At 35.5% G+C, this 16,644-nt stretch overlaps 2 long non-coding RNA genes across 2 annotated transcripts in view; one reads left to right on the forward strand and one right to left on the reverse strand.

Moving 5' to 3' along the window:
- The window catches only part of LOC134751423 (uncharacterized), a 292,528-nt gene that overhangs the window by 92,050 nt on the left and 183,834 nt on the right, over nt 1-16,644 (reverse strand). The window lies entirely within an intron of this gene.
- Nucleotides 10,135-14,440, forward strand: LOC134755429 (uncharacterized). The gene is made up of 4 exons (XR_010129042.1): nt 10,135-10,222; nt 11,154-11,237; nt 14,236-14,277; nt 14,409-14,440. It is a non-coding gene; the product is annotated as an uncharacterized LOC134755429 (long non-coding RNA).

Below are 16,644 nucleotides of genomic sequence, written 5' to 3' on the forward strand. Positions count from 1 at the left end.
AAAAATGCATGTTTTTGAGAAACGTTAAATAAAGATTGACGGTTTCATAAATTCCATACACAAAAAGAAATTACCGAGCTTTGATTGAGAAATAGTTACTAAACTTGTCTTTAATTAAACTTTACTTATTTCTTAACACGCTTACACATATAAACAAGCAAAATAAATGTATTACCTATTTTTTTTATTTTTTTTTTAAAGTGCGTCAATTTTAGGTCTCTGTACAACTAAAATGTTTTTCTTTTTTAAAGACCTATTTTTACATAGGTCTTAATATTACTGAACAATAACATATTCAAAACGTATCATATCAAGTTAAGTCAATACAATAGTAAACTTTCAATTGTTTTAAGGGACACTTTCTATTTTGAATGAAACATAACAATAGTCGAACATGATTTATTTTTAATCAAAAAGATAGTTTCATCTTAAACAACAATCATAACAAACAAATCAAATATCCTTATAAAAATATATAAAAAAAAAAAACAATTTTAACAATATTCTTCTGTCCATTCTGATAGGACTACTGACCTATATAAATTTAGAAAAATACCCAATCACTTTTCTAGTACCTATTGAGATTACAGTCATAACATAAAACAAGTTACTTTATAAGAATACAATGACGCGTGATCACAATAGGTTCCAGGAAAATGCTTAGGTATTTTTCTAAATCTATATAGGTCAGTAGTCCTATCTATCTAGTCTATGATTTGCAGGCTGCAAATCATAGACTGCACTTATGTGTTTCGTTTATGTTTTGACTATCTACAGATTTAAAAATTTAGAATTACAAGAGGATCTTATCTTATCTTATGGTTTTCGGGGGCCCTTGCGGATACACTTCGACCCATAGGGATCTTTTGTGCAGTTACTCCCTAGGAAAGATCCGTCCGCTATTCAAGAGCTTTTCCCACCATCTCCATATGCCGGATGATGGAGCTCAGTAGCGTTTCGAATTCCTTTGGTTCCAGATAGCCGGTTCCAAAGTACTTCATTCTTTGTCTGACGAGGGCGTGACATTCACACATAAGGTGTTCTACTGTGTTCTACTGTCTCTTCCTCATTGCCACACATACGACAATCGGTGTTGTTAGCGTGTCCCATCTTGGCCAGGATTCCCTTGATCCCGTAATGGCCAGTAAACACCCCCGTTATTATTTGGAGTTGTCGTTTGCTAAGTTTCCAAAGCTTTTTATATATAAAGAGCTCTGAGTGCTTAAGACCTGTCAGACTGTCCCATTCTTTCTGATATTTGATCTTAGTAAGGTCTTTGGTAGCCGTTGTAATGGTTCGTTGTAACAGAAAGCGAAAGATACCGTAACATCGAACCATTTAGTTTATCTATTATCTATGTAACTCAATACTACGATAAAATTAATAGCAAAATCATGCTTGACTTCCAATTTACAGTCTTCATAATTTCCTTTGCTACTAGCTGTAAACAAAGTTACCGCGCAGTCCCGAGAAATGACATTGCAGATTTTATTTCACCATTTTCACCACTTACGGTATGCGGGCGTGCGGTGCGCTGCGTCCTACATCCATGCTATTAAAGAGTAATAAACTTTGTTATACCTCATAATATGCGAAAAGTCTAGTTAGGTAACAATTTTTAAGTCATTAATTACGAAGCAAGCTCTATATTTGCAATAGTTTATTTTGACTGGTTAAAAGCGGTGGTTATTTTCCAACACTTTTGTATACCTACTTACCGATGCTTAGCTTAGGATAGTCAAGGCAAATAACAAATCTGGGAAACGTAAAACAGCCAAGCTGTCATATTTAAGAAGGCAGGCAAGAAAATCATTCTGTAAGTATATGTACAACACTAGAGATTCTGTTTTATTTATTTCAATATTTACTTACGAAGTAGGTAGTTACAGTAGCGGAAAAAAATTATCATACCTTTCTATTTTTTTGCAGGAATTAATTCGAAAATTCGTGAAATCAGACTTTATATCATGTAATTGTAAACAATGATTGTAATATACTTACGTCTCGTTCAATGCATGTGGCAATACAGGCAGCCACGTTAGCTTAGCACAATGCGGCTTGGGGACTTCACACGCACCAATTAATGTATTTTATAATTATTAAATTTCTTATTTGTAAACACTCAAAAGCGAATTTTACCAACAATAAAACCTAGATGGATCGACTTTTCACCCTCGTTAACCTCTGGTTTGAAATATAATCGAATCAGTACTTTACAATTTAATACCCACCGGTGTACCGCTAAAACTAGGACAAACTAATTAATCTTAAAATGTACCCTAGTTTGATAGAATTGTCGTTTTCATATGCCCCTATATTGTAAATTTCATCGAAATCGCTAGAGCCGTTTCTGAGAAATATCCAAAAATATTATGCAGATGTAGGTACTTACCTACAAAATATGATAGATTATTTTCCGCTACTGTAAGTAACCTAAGTTTATGCATTTTTAATGTAACCTAATAAGTATGTATCACACAAAGAGCTACGTAGTTATCTGTAAATATCTATCGACTAAACAAAGTAATTAAACAAAGTGTCCTATTGACAATCATAAGGCAAACTTTATATGCCATGGAATGGGAGTCATGCGATAGTTTCATTCGCAGTGGAATCACGCGACCCGCCAGACTCACTGAGTACGACTAAAATACCCGCCATTTGTCACCTGCACCCTGCACCTGAATAACTTTAATCATAAATACCTTTATATCAGAACAAAGCCAGTGACTAAGGTTAGACTTAGTCACTGGCCAGCTTTAGCTGATCCAGATATCTAGACAGCTTTACCAATTCACCCTCTTTTGTTACGTATAAGAACGAGACATAAATAAGGTCATTGATCTCCCTCTCTCACTATATTCTATAGCTTGAAATGATAACTGAACCGGGGTCTTCGTAGACGCTAAAACAGTACAATAATCTTGCCCGAAGCGGTGATTTTTTCCATTTTGCCTTTAATTTAAAAATCAGTACAATAATGATTTAGATTTTTTTACTAGAGTTTGTCCATAATGAAGAACTTCCCGGTCTATTTTTGCTACAATAAGCTGAATATCTCCGAGCATATTGAAGAAAAGAGTACTTATACTACCGGAGACACAGTTGGAAGAAAACGTAATGTAATTTTTTATACACTGTTATACTTATAGGTTAAGTAAAATCTGATTGCCAACATTCGGAGAGGCATTCATAATCCCTTTATCCAATAAACCTCGAAGCGTATTGAACAAAAGAGTGAGCAGTTAAATCCCAAGGTTAAAACACTTAATTTTCATGTACTATTTTAAGTTGTCAATTTTTGCCAAAGCTTCGACTGCTTTAAGCCGATGATCGAAGGAGCTTGGACTGCCGAAGTGCCGACTTCGGGCACTTTTTGCATAATAGCTTCAGTAAGCGCATTAAGTATACCAACATTTGTTAAGGGCACGTAGGTACACCTACACATTATGGTTGCGTATACAGAGTGGAAAAAATTAATGGGCCCTGGAGGGAAAGTACTATTTATTTTAGTTAAAGGGGACATTCTATTATTTTTAAAAAGAAACAAAACTGCATAGAAATATTTTTTTAATTCGTTTCCCTCGTCCAGGAATCGACCCGACTAAAAATTCAAAAAATACTAAACATGCAATTTCATGGATATTTTGTACGACAGACGAGTGTAAAACCTAGGTATAATAATGTTTCTTGGAGAAATTTTAACATTAAACATGCAAGTTTTTTTGTCGGTTGGATTCCTAAGCGATACAAGCGAATTAAAAAATCTACGAATGCAGTTTTGTTTATTTAAAAAAAATCGAGTACTTTTTATAGGTTGCTTTAGTTTTATTTATAGTTTAGGTTTTTTTTATAGATTATTTTTAGTTCTTAGGTATTTTTTAAGTATTGTGTAAGATTTAATTTGAAGTTTTTGATATGATTAACAAGTATAAATATAACCATTGTTTAAAAAAAAATAAAGTATACACCTTTAAAAAAATAAAACAATGTCTCCTTTAAGTAAACTGAGCTAACTTAAGGCTTTAAGGCACTTTCCCCATTAATTTTTTCCACACTGATCGGTAGAGATTCATCTGGTAAGTACATCACTTTTGACAGTTTTGACTTTTGACAGCTGACAGATCATATCAAAAATAAATTCAGACCAAATTCATAATCTGTTATTACAAATTAACCTCTAAGGGCCGATTGCATAACAATAACAACTTGTAGACTAATAATATTAAAGTCTCTTTCTATTCAAAGGAATTGGAAAGAGATTTCCGCTAATATTATTACTTACAAGTTGTTATGCAATCGGCCCCTGATAATCCTGATAGGTAATTATTAAGATACTGACTGCCAGTTTTTTTGGACAAGTTGGTACAAGGTAGTTGTACCTTTGCCGGACTAAATTACTGAATTGATTTAGGTAACATTCGCTTTTGAAGACTAGGAATCTTTTTACAATATGATGAACATAATAAATTTCGTATCTATAATACTTATAAGAATATTTGATTATTAATTATGATAAGATACGATAACGTTAACAATATTCTAAAAATAGGTATGTTATTATATATTAAATGGAAATCATAGACATTAGTATTCCAACTTTGCTAATAATACTTTACGCGGAATTTCTCGGCGCTAACCATTTCATATAAAGAGGTTGTTCAACAGAAAAAGTTGGCAAATTTGTCTCGCCCGGGGCACACATTATCTCCGCTCGTATTACATTATAAATGGGTGTGATTTAGCAGAAGCTTTCGTTGCTAGCAGAGAACACCTTTGTTAACTTTAACCATATAGGGCCGTTTAAACCTAATTAATTAAGATTTTTCAGTTTTGTCACCTTTTACAAATTTTAAAGTTACGACACCTATCCTGAAACTTGCAGTGTCCTACCAAAACATCTGTAACCGTACTACAGAGGGCTCTCAACACCATAAATACATGGTGCAGAGATAATGAATTGTCTATCAATGCGGACAAGACAATTATAGTTCCATTCACGAACAAGCGGAAACTAGACAAACTTAAGCCGCTTGTCATGAATGGTAAAACTATTCCGTTCTCAACAGAGGTCAAATATCTGGGGGTAACACTGGACCAGAAACTGACCTGGAACAAGCATGTGGATGGAACTATACAAAAGGCTAGATCAGCCTTGGCAATATGCTGTCGTTTAGCAGGCAACCGATGGCGTCTAAAACCCAAAATTGCCTTGTGGCTGTACACAGCTATAGTGAGGCCGATAGTGTCTTACGCCTCCGTAGCATGGTACAGGAAAACGACGCAGAAGGCAACAGTGACGAGGCTTGGCAGCCTGCAAAGAACTGCCTGTGTCATCGTCACTGGAGCCATGTCATCCTCCCCGACGACAGCCCTAGAGGCCATACTAAATCTACCGCCCCTTCACCTGCATCTGGAATTGGAGGCGAGATCTAGTATGCTTAGAATAGCGGGCGCGAGGAGAAGTAATTGGTTATCGCAAACTCTGAGACTGTTTAAGGAATCAGTGTAGTGATTATTTTTTATGTAACTGACAGTGTATGATTAATACCAATAAAATTATATTCTATTCTATATTCTATATTCTGTACGATATTCCTGTTCTTGGGATGCTGTCCGACACTATGGCACTCAAATTTTGTCCACTCAAACTCTACTCAGTGGAACTCCCCAAAAGGGAGGACTGGTCAAACAGTCAAATTAAGAGGAAAGAAGGAAGCCTCAGGTGGTACACTGATGGCTCCAAATCCGGATCTGAAGTAGGCTGCGGAGTATATGGTGAAGTGCCCAGGAAAAGCATCAGCTTAAACCTAGGGCGTTTTTGCTCTATATTCCAGGCAGAGGTATACGCCATTATTGAATGTGCGTCAATCAATCTGCAAAGCAACTACGGCAACCATACTATCTATATCCATTCGGATAGCCAGGCGGCACTCTTAGCCCTAACCTCTGTTGTCACCACATCGAGGCTGGTTGAGAACTGCAGGCAATTATTGAACAACCTTGGAGCCAGGAACAAGGTGGTTCTACGTTGGGTCCCGGGCATGCGGGTATCGTTGGAAACGAAAAGGCCGACGAACTCGCGCGAGCAGGGGCTAAGGGGAAGAACTACAGTCCTGAGCCGTTTTGTGGGATTCCCAGAAGCCTAACGCGGCTCACCCTAAAGACCTACTGTCACTACAAAACCATTCAACTCTGGAGGGAAAAACCAGGTTTGAACCATTCCAAAGCGCTTATCAAGGCCTTCAGCAAAAAGGCGTCTTCGAGCGCCTTGGCGCTGCCTAGGAACCAACTGCGCAACTTGGTTAGGGTGCTTACCGGGCACTGCGGTCTAAATAAGCACATGCACACTATGGGGAAACGTGACATGGGGCGGTGCAGAGTCTGTATGGAGGCAGAGGAGACGTCCCTACACATCCTCACAGAGTGCCCCTGCCTAATGCGCACTCGTGACTTGATCCTGGGTGGACATGTTAAAGTCTCTCGAAACCAAAAAGATCCTGCAGCTGTTTGAAGTTGCAGGTTTGGATCGAGAGTTGTAGTAGATGGCGATCACAATAGATCAGAGATGGTCGCAGTGATACATAGGCTCTGGAGCCTTACATAGCCCCTAGAAAAAGAAGAAGAAGAAGAACCGTACTAAGTTGGTTAATATTTGAATGTAATAGGAAATTTGAGCAGTCATCGCTGAAATCAACTGTCGGTAGTATATTAACACTAAACCTGTCTGTAGGTACTTGATAAAATCCGCCTTTTATTAAATCCGCCCATAAGGATAATCAGCTTGACCAAAGATAGTACGAAAGTTGCAGTTTTCAGTTTCACACTGACTCGATCGCTTTTTTTTCCGAATAAAGAAAAACAATGAACTAGATAGTTCTCGAAAACTAGCCTAGTCTGTCGATGTGTGTGTTAATGCGATGCGATTTTTTCAGGTGCAGGAACCATTAAGTTTGGGTTTCCGCAGGCAAAAGCAGATTTATTTTATTCATTTTTCTCCAGGAACGTGCAAATCTCTCTGCGCTTAACGAAACCCCTGCAGTCGTTTCGTTGCAGTTCTGGAGGTTAGGTTAAAGCAAGCTTTAACAGTTAAATCTCCAAGTTTTAGCAATTTGTATAACTCTCGTTTCAGGTAAGAATGGAAGTTTAGTTATAAATATATGTAGAACTCAAGATATTTACGATACCTAATCATTTCATTTATATATATATATATATATATATATATATATATAGTTATATTACATAATATAACTAACTTAAAAATCAAACTATAAATCTACACAATTTATGAAAAAAACCTATTTGTTAAAAAAATACTTTCGCTTGACGGCTAAGTTTGTTTGCGTCTCGTGTCTTGACTTATTGAAACGCTCACAATACATACTCTAGATTCACATTTTTTACTGTGGGATATTTTGCTTTTTGGGCTTTCAATATATCTACGAAAACAAAAATTCGAGTACCTATAAAATATAGAAGTATATTTTTCCGGATCGGTAACTTGACCAAAACACGATGTTGTGAATTAATTAAATTCATAGCGTAACGAGAAGTGATTTCTTTAAAATTTCGATTTATTTTAGTGCCGAACCGCCATGCCTAACCACCGAAGTACATGCTCAATATGTTTCCTTATTTTAGTAAGTTGATAGCACTAAATATATTTGTACATTTACCTACTAAAAACTGATAAAAAAAAAATTCGCAGATTTTTATAACGTGTGCCAACGGTGCGAGCTCAAACGGTAAGAGCCTACATATAGTATATTTTCTCTAGTATTCCTAAGTACTCAAAGGATTGGACACACCGTTGCCGGCTGCTCAAAAGACTTGAGGTGAATTCTAATTTAATATTTTATTATAGTTTTTATCTTGTTATGATACGACCTTGACACGACTCGCAGTTCGCAGTGCATCTCACGCGCACCAATAAGTGCAAGGGAAATGCCTAATGACACGACTTACGACAGCGTGAGCAATTGTCAAGGTCGTATCAAAACAATATTCAAAACCTTAATAAATTGACACTGTTAAGTTTCAAAATAAGTATATGACAAAAACTTCACGCATAAGGCAGGACACTAGGCGTCAATTTCCGGTATTACCCATGAAGTTATACCCTAAACAGGAGCGAGCTGTCACTTTTTTTGCCATACTAAATTGAACCTTATCACTGAGCCAGAAAGGTGTTCGTACCAGACTAGAGAAAACGGTCCACATGAGATAGCAAAAGTGGGTCGCGGTGTCCCACTCGCACATGTTGCCAATGTTAAAAAAATACCATTTTGGTAGTATTTATATCAATAACTACTAAAATTAAATACCTTCTTATATTATTTAAGTGCTATATTCAGAGTGCGGTTCTGATATCTTTTACGTAATTTGTAAATAGTTATAATGTCAATATTATTAACTGATTTAACCAAGCATGTGCACAACAAAAAATACATTAATTTTAATATGGTAGACATTGTAGTAACTTTGAATATTAATTGGTATCCCCAACTTGATAATGAAATTTTCAAAATACATGAATGGCGGCGCTCAAGATTTATTTGCGAAATAAAGTATAAAATGGGTAAAAGATGTTGTGTGAAAGGTTGCAGAAGTTAAAGTTTTGTTGATTGTGGTATATCTTTTCACAGGTAAGCCTCAACTATTAAAGTTTACGATAAAAATACAAGAAAACATTGTCAAACTCATTAGGGTGACTATGATGTCGGCACGATGTGAATCGGCCTTACAGAGTTCTTATTACCTCGTACTTACTTAATGTAAAAATAAGTTTACCTAAATAAGTATATCTTTATTTCGGCATGTTTAATTATTTGTTTGATAGATAGATAGATAGATAAATGATTTATTTGTGCACGTAATGAGAGCTATATAATTGCCAAAATTTAAATCCAAAATCCTTAAATATTACAGACACATTTATACATAATATTCTATATAGGTTGAACACACATTTCCGTCAGTACACAAAGGCGGCAAATAAAAAAAAATGGTGCAATTAACTACGATGACGCTTAAAGAATAGCTGAAGTGTGCAAAAGAGAAGCCATTACGTATATGAACATACCATGAGTGCGAAAGAGGCAGACTACAAATGAAAAAAACGTGACCATTTTTAGGGTTCCGTACCCAAAGGGTAAAAACGGGACCCTATCAATAAGACTCCGCTGTCCGTCTGTCAGTCTGTCTGTCATCAGTAACAGCTTTTATAACGACTAAACTAAATTAAGTAAGGTTTTGTGAAGCGTTTTACAGAGGAGAAAAAAACTATATCCATTCTCTCTGACTTCCTATGCATGAATGAAAAAAGATCTTGGCCAAACTATACATTCCAACTTATCCTAATATCCCACATACATATGACTTATGGTCACCCTAATTAGAAAGAGATGCAACCGCCCACTTTGACTTCTCATGTGGACACACTTTTTGGCCCGTGTACTCCATCCGGTTTATTAAAATCTAAATCCGTGGTATTACCATACTCAGGTCCTTAAACTGTGCATCTAAATTATAAATTTAAAAAATATTGTAAAGCATATTTGACATAAGTAAGTAGTACGTAGGTGACATACCACTTCAATTAAAATGTTATTATATATTATGTAGTCGTATGAGAATCTGAACTAAAAACATTTTGAATTAGACTACTTATCTTATACGGCGTTACATATATATTTGATATAGGGTATTTGACTGTATTTAAAATAAATTATTTTACACTATGCATGAAATAAAGCACCAGAAGATTAATAGAAAAACGTAGACAGCAGTTGTTTTTTAGATACAATTTCTATTTTAAAACCCGTGTAAAACTATAAAGAGTAGGTAATTTGATTGTGATGTCACATACTAGTGTTTAATATAAATTCCATAGTTGCAAAATTGTTTTGACAGTTCGAAAAAAGAAGCTGATTTGACTAGCCGTCAAATACCCTATTATGTACCTAATAGATTTCATGGAAGTCCGCTCAACCGGTTTTACGTGACTGATCGACAAACTTCTGAATTTGTATTTGAACATAGATACGTCTTAATGTAGATACCTACACAAACCAACATTCCCTTTTTTAATGATTTTATTATTATAATAAATCGATTCCAGAACGTGGTTTAAGTGGCAGCAAATCGGAAGAAGAGCAAAAAAAAACAATAGAACGGCAACGCAATTTTTCAGGATCAGATGAAGAAAATTCAGACTCAGGTAGGAATGCTAAATTAAAGTTACAGTGTAACTTTTGTATATACACTACCGCTCATAACTATTTAGGGACTCGTAATTTTTTCCATACAATTGTATACAAAATCGACTTTCAGAATTATACCGCTAAGTCGCAGTCGGGTAACAGTTTTTTGTGCAGTTTACTTTTCTAATTTAACAGACATATCGCGCTTCAAAATGATGTGCATAATATTCGTGTACATTGCCTATTTACCAAATGGCAAGCGTAAAAAAATCAATAAATCGTTTTATTTTGTATGAACTAGTACATAAGGGTTTTTTAAATCGTTGCATAAAGTAAACTCGAAATTTTAAAGGATGTCTTTGGCAACAATTTGAGTTTCAATATATTTTCAATACATTTAGAGTCATTTGCCTGCGATCGAACAGTATGATTTTGAAAATATTTTTTGTATACAATTGTATGGTGAAAATTGCGGGTGCCTAAATACTTTTGAGCGGTAGTGTACACTTCTTCCTATTAGTGCCTAATAATAACACATTTTGTTCTACCGTTGAGTTCTACTAGAAGAACTAACCCTGTTTATTATTTATATTCAAATTTTACGTAAATTAGGTCATTAGCATCATAGGGTATTATTTTCTTTATTCAATAAAAAGTTGAGGCATGATATGAGGATATATCAAGTCTAAAATTTGATGTACCAACATAAATCTGCATTTTCTGAAACTGTTGTGGTATTTTTAGTATTGTTAGTATTACTTACTTACATAATTCATCATTAGAATACAAATAACTAAGTAGGTATGTAGGAACTACAAAAATTTGCTATAATTTATCAATTAGAAATGCTATCTAGTCCCAGATCAACTTTGATTTATAAAGAGCTAGTTTTATTATAGACTAGAAAGATCCAGTTACAAGTTATTAACATAAAATTACTACGTATAGGTTTAGATAGATCTGATGCCGAAGTTGATTCTGGACCAAAAATTACAAGAGGTATATTACGCGACCAAGTTGCCAATGGGGAAGGTAAGATAAATTTTAATTCGTAAACGCTTTAACTTCATCTTGTGCATTGTTTTGCTCTTGAACCACTTCTCGATGTCAGGTTATGGCTGTGGTTTTGAATACATCCGTGGAAGGGCTCCTTTCATTCTTCGATAACAGGGAAGCAAAGATGCATTTTCATCCTTTAGAATTCAAAGTATTTTTATTTTAAGCATGAATTCTTTCTTTACGTTAGCTGCTAGAATTGGCTTTTGAGACCTGATTGTGATAAATATTTAAAAGCATTTTTTTTCGCGGTGGCGAGGCGAAAATAGTTATTTGTTATACAAGGGTGCAAAGTTGTATTTTACCCGCGAGTGTAGAATTGAAACACGAGCAAGCGGAAGGATTCTATAGGTGAACCACGAGCGAAGCGAGTGGTTCTAAAAAAGAATCCTGAGCGTAGCGAGTGTTTCAACACACGAGAAGTAAAATACATTTGCGCCCGTGTATAACACAAAACTTTTCACCTCACTATAGCGAGGAAAATGCACCATCCACAGGCGTTAGATCATCTTCATCACTGGAATCACTCATTTCTTTACGATATTATAACAGAAAACTCTGGAAGTTGTGTATTTTTACGCGAGTCGGTGAGAAAAGTTTTTTAGTAAAAAAATTGTTGACAATGTTGACATTTCTGACGTATGAAATGTCAACGATGCGTTTTGAAATTGCATCGACTCAACTTGTGTATTCAGAATTATATTTAACATCATTATAAAAAACAAACGTTTCTTATGGAATTTTAAGGTTTATGACTTAAAATCATTAAATAAAGCTAAATTTGGTATTTTTCAATAGATTCTCAAACCATTTATTTAATGATAATTAATATCGAACGAATCATTATCATAAACGATTTACGTTTTGTTATCTGTCAAGCTACTTAAACACGCTCCATCCAAGGTCAAATTACTTTCCCCACTAGTGGATAAAACGCGTTTTTCCCCGCTTGTATTGAAGGATAAAAGACAACTTTCCGAGCTAGTGAGGGGAAATTTTTTTTTTTTATTTTTTTTATTGATAATAACATGGAAAATACAACATGTGCACCATAATACAATGTTTCGCCAAACTGCGGAGCAGTTTGTTGGCGATGAGCTCGCTCTTTTATACATCAAAAGCAGGTACATAATTTTTGCACTGTCCTACCGTCCCAGCGTAGTCCTTTTTTTTTTTTTTTTTTTTTTATCAAGTACCTATAGGTATATTATAAGTGGACATTGGATAAGTGAGCCATCGCTGGTGGCGCGGGCGCGGGACAGGAGTACAGCGGTGCTTAAAAATCTACCTTACACTAATAACTATGTTTTATTTTAAACTAACAACTCGTAAAAATACAGGTGGCTAGTGGCGCTGTATACATTATGGATAAGTACTTACTACTATTGTTTTATGGAGTTATCGAATTTATCTAACAATATTTCTTTCAATTTTTCTTTTAAGGTTCCTATTTTTAATTTGGGGTTACCTAGTAATATTGGATTTTCATTGTAAATTTTGGGGATTAAGTATTCTTGGGTTCTCCGTCCATAATAGTTTTTAGCTACAGGTTGATTCAATTTTACCATCTTAGAAGATCGAGTTACATATTTATTTTTCCTTTGTACTTTAAAATCATCTGTGTAATAAGTATTAATAACATTTAGGTACGTAACTTTACAATGCACTGGAAGTATTTTACAACTTGAGAACAGTGAGTCATACTGATGTTTATACCTATTCCTAGTGTTCCGTCCAACTAAATATTTAATAATTCTAATTTGAAGTTGTTTTATTTGATCCAAATAAGTTTTGAAGGTACGCCCATAGCAACTGAGTCCATAACTTAACAATGAGTCAGCGAGAGCATGATAAACAATGTGCAGGGTGCGCTTGTTGACTATTCTGCTTAAATGATAAAATTGACCCAACACAGATCGTAATCTATTGCATACCTGATTAATATGCAATCTCCAGTTAAAGTGTTTATCTATTAATAATCCTAAGTATCTGAAGCTATCAACTAATTCTATTTTACTACATGTGCAATTATTTTTATTCCCGTGCAGACATTCATAAGTATGTCCTGTAATACTAATATCCGTTGAAACTATTTGTTTTGCTTTTTTATTATACGGTGTTGTTGTATTAAACTCGGCTATGTAAATGTTGTGTTAAACTCGGCAGCAAAGCGTGTCTGCTTTTCGGGTTTGAAATTCACTAAGCTTGTGGTTCAATTTAGGAATATTTCGCTGACTCAGGTCTCAATAAAAGCACTAGCTAGAGGTATACAACGAATTTGCTCCCTTGTATAATAAATTGAAACCATGTGTACCTATAACGTTTTTTGTATGTTACCTGCCATCCGTTCTATGTATTTGCGATGGCAAATAGGTACCCTTAATTAAGTGCCTTTTGGGTGAGTAGGTAATCCTTAAGGTGCAGTAGGTTCAGCCAGCAGAGTTATTGAAAAATCGTTGCGTTTTATAAGATCACAATACGGTTGCCAAAAATTAGCTATCGTGAGGCCTTTCTCTAGTAACTTCATCGATTCCAAACTGATTTCATGGCTTTCGTTCGATAGAATAAAAAACCGAATATATATATGTAGGTCTAAACGCACCTTAAAAATTTGTAACTATTTTTGCACCCGTGCACTAGGTAAGTGAAAATAAATGTTTTGGCAAAAATCCGACGGTGCGCAAGTCCGAGATCCGCTTTTCAACGAAAACATTTAATATTTCCCGCATGCTTACAAAAAATATATAAAAACCAACCAGGAGTGCGATCTTTAACTGTGCGATAGTATAGAACTCTTGGTGCACGAGTCCGACTAGCATTTTGCTTTATTAATTAGTATTACACTAGATTACTAGAAAATTGAGAATTTAATTTTGAATCTGTTCGGAAAGAGAAGAGTCGTGGAATGCCTCATACATTCCACGACTCTTCTCTTTCCGCACAGACTTTACAAAATGTTGACTCAAACTTTCAGCTTCGGATGAGCGGCGCAAAAAACGTCATGCATTTTTTTACCGTAAGTTCTTCTGTGATACGATACCTGCCTTGCGTTGCGATATTGATAATTTGATAAAATGTTAATAATAAATTAAAAACATATTATTTTCAATAAACACAAACATTTGACAAGTCCTTATTTGGTTGCAGGTGCTGATAAACCAGTGCGCTGGGAAGAATAGAAAACACTGATTTTAATATACTTAAGTTGAATGTACCTATGTTCGCTCGTTTGATATATCTCATGACAATTATTTTCACCTTGATATCTTGATACTTTCTTGCAATATGTACTTAGTACTACTTACTTCCAATCCTTAAAAACCTAGCTTCTTACGACGTCGCTCTTTTGAAATTAATGAATTATTCAGGACTGAGATTCCCACTTCGTTCAATTTTAACTTTCACTCGGTTTATTTGATTAGGCTCAAGCTTCTGTTACCCACTGTGATTTTTTCTCGATATTGATTTTTAGAAACTGTTGACGATAGAGGGACCCCATATAAATAATGTATGACTATATCGAAACTTTTGGTAATGCTTGGCAACAAACATTTTTTCTAAAGATGGCATATGATTTTTATATCGATATTAAAATAAAGCCGATCATATACTTATAAGGTTAAAAGATTAACTTGGAAAAATAGGGAATGGTATCTATAATGTCTATCATTTATTCTCGCAAAACGCCACACTCAATTCCTTGAGCTTAGGTTAGTCAGTTAACTTAGATCGAGGTTTCTTCGTTGACAACAACCATGACGTGTTGCGGAAATACGTTGACAGCGGTCATTGCCTCGGTGTCTATTAACAAAGGGCCTACTGCGAACCACGTTCGACGTATTGCCTCCCTGTCAAACTTACGTACGAATTTACAAGTCCGACAGAGGCAACATGTCGAACGTGGTTCGCGGTAGGCCCTCAGACTCTTGAGGAACCTTCCCGAGTAGCAGTTGAGATTGAATTCTGAATGAGTTTAAACTATTTTAGACCAGGCTTGTTCAGGCGTTCTCAGACCGATAGTTTGTATGAGAGCCGCTCGAGTGCATTGTCTCGTAGTTTGTAATAATTCAGAAAACGGAGTTTGCAAGACTGAAGAGACTCCGTACGCAAAAACTTAAATTTAAACTGTGATATTATCGGTGTACAGCGTAAATAATGGATAATAAATTCGATTTACCTATCTAAACTAGTGTTAGATATATTCGTTGGGGACTTATCATACGAATATAATCAAAAAATACGAAATAATTCTAATTTTAATTTATATCCCATGCAAGTATGTTCTGACCGCTCGTTCCATGAAAACAATACGTGCTCTTGTTCCACCTTTAATATTCATCTGTTAACGACGGCGTGTTGCAAGTAATCCGACGCTTGTCAGAGGTCAGCCCGGGTGAGCGGAGTTTCCCGCAAGATATTACCAAGAGCCTGCAAAATTACACTATTAAGCCGAATATATTGCGCTTCACAAACGCCGGACGGTGATTCCGAAAGTTTCCGATCGATTTATTATGTAACACATCTATCGGCTGATATTATGGGGCTATTAAAGGGTATTACGGTACGCTTGTAATAAATTGGCCGTAGTGACTGTGGTGTCTGTAGTGTTGTCATCTATATGTTAGCTGAAATCTATCCTACTTCATTATAAGCGTGGCGAAGACTTGTGTTTTCGAGACTGTAGCAAGTACGTAAAAGTTAATGTTTTTTTTACTGTACCTATACTTCATAACTGTGTGTGCGCCTTGTTATTACATAGTTATATAGACGAAATAAATTGAACTATTTTTTTTATAGTAGAATTTAAAACTGTTTTACATTGCTTAGGGACTTAATAAGCATAGTATCTCCGGTTTGTTTTCCTTAACTCCGGTAGGTAGTCGTATAAAAACAGCGCAGAGATGCTGTTTTCCGGTTCGCCGCGCACCTCAAAGGCGGGGTGTATTCGCTCCCCGAACGGATTAAAAGGTGCAATTTAAACAGATTCCTTTTCGACGGCTGACTAAATCGTGGCTAATCGCCTCGTTTCTTAAAACAAAGAGTTAATTAAAGATCAAGCATTTACCTTTAGAGACTTTTGGGTAGTACTATTAGTTATTCTGTGCTTTTGGGTAAACAAAGCTAATTAGAATCGGGGCAAGTGTCTTCCCCAAGGAACTGTCTTAGACAGTGCAGCGATAATCATATCACAATGGGGTATTGATTTAAGCTCCAGAGCGCACAGCGACCTAGGCTCACTGTTCTAACTCTCAAAACTTATAATTGAATTCGGAATCCTTAATTGAATAGTAACAATCAAAGCCTGGATTAATGAGGAATTAGGTTGACGAAGATTGCAGATTTTATAAATAAATGATAGTGCCTCCTCGTAAGTGGTGGAAAC

Source organism: Cydia strobilella, chromosome 2 (assembly GCF_947568885.1).
Source record: "Cydia strobilella chromosome 2, ilCydStro3.1, whole genome shotgun sequence".
NCBI lineage: Eukaryota > Metazoa > Arthropoda > Insecta > Lepidoptera > Tortricidae > Cydia > Cydia strobilella.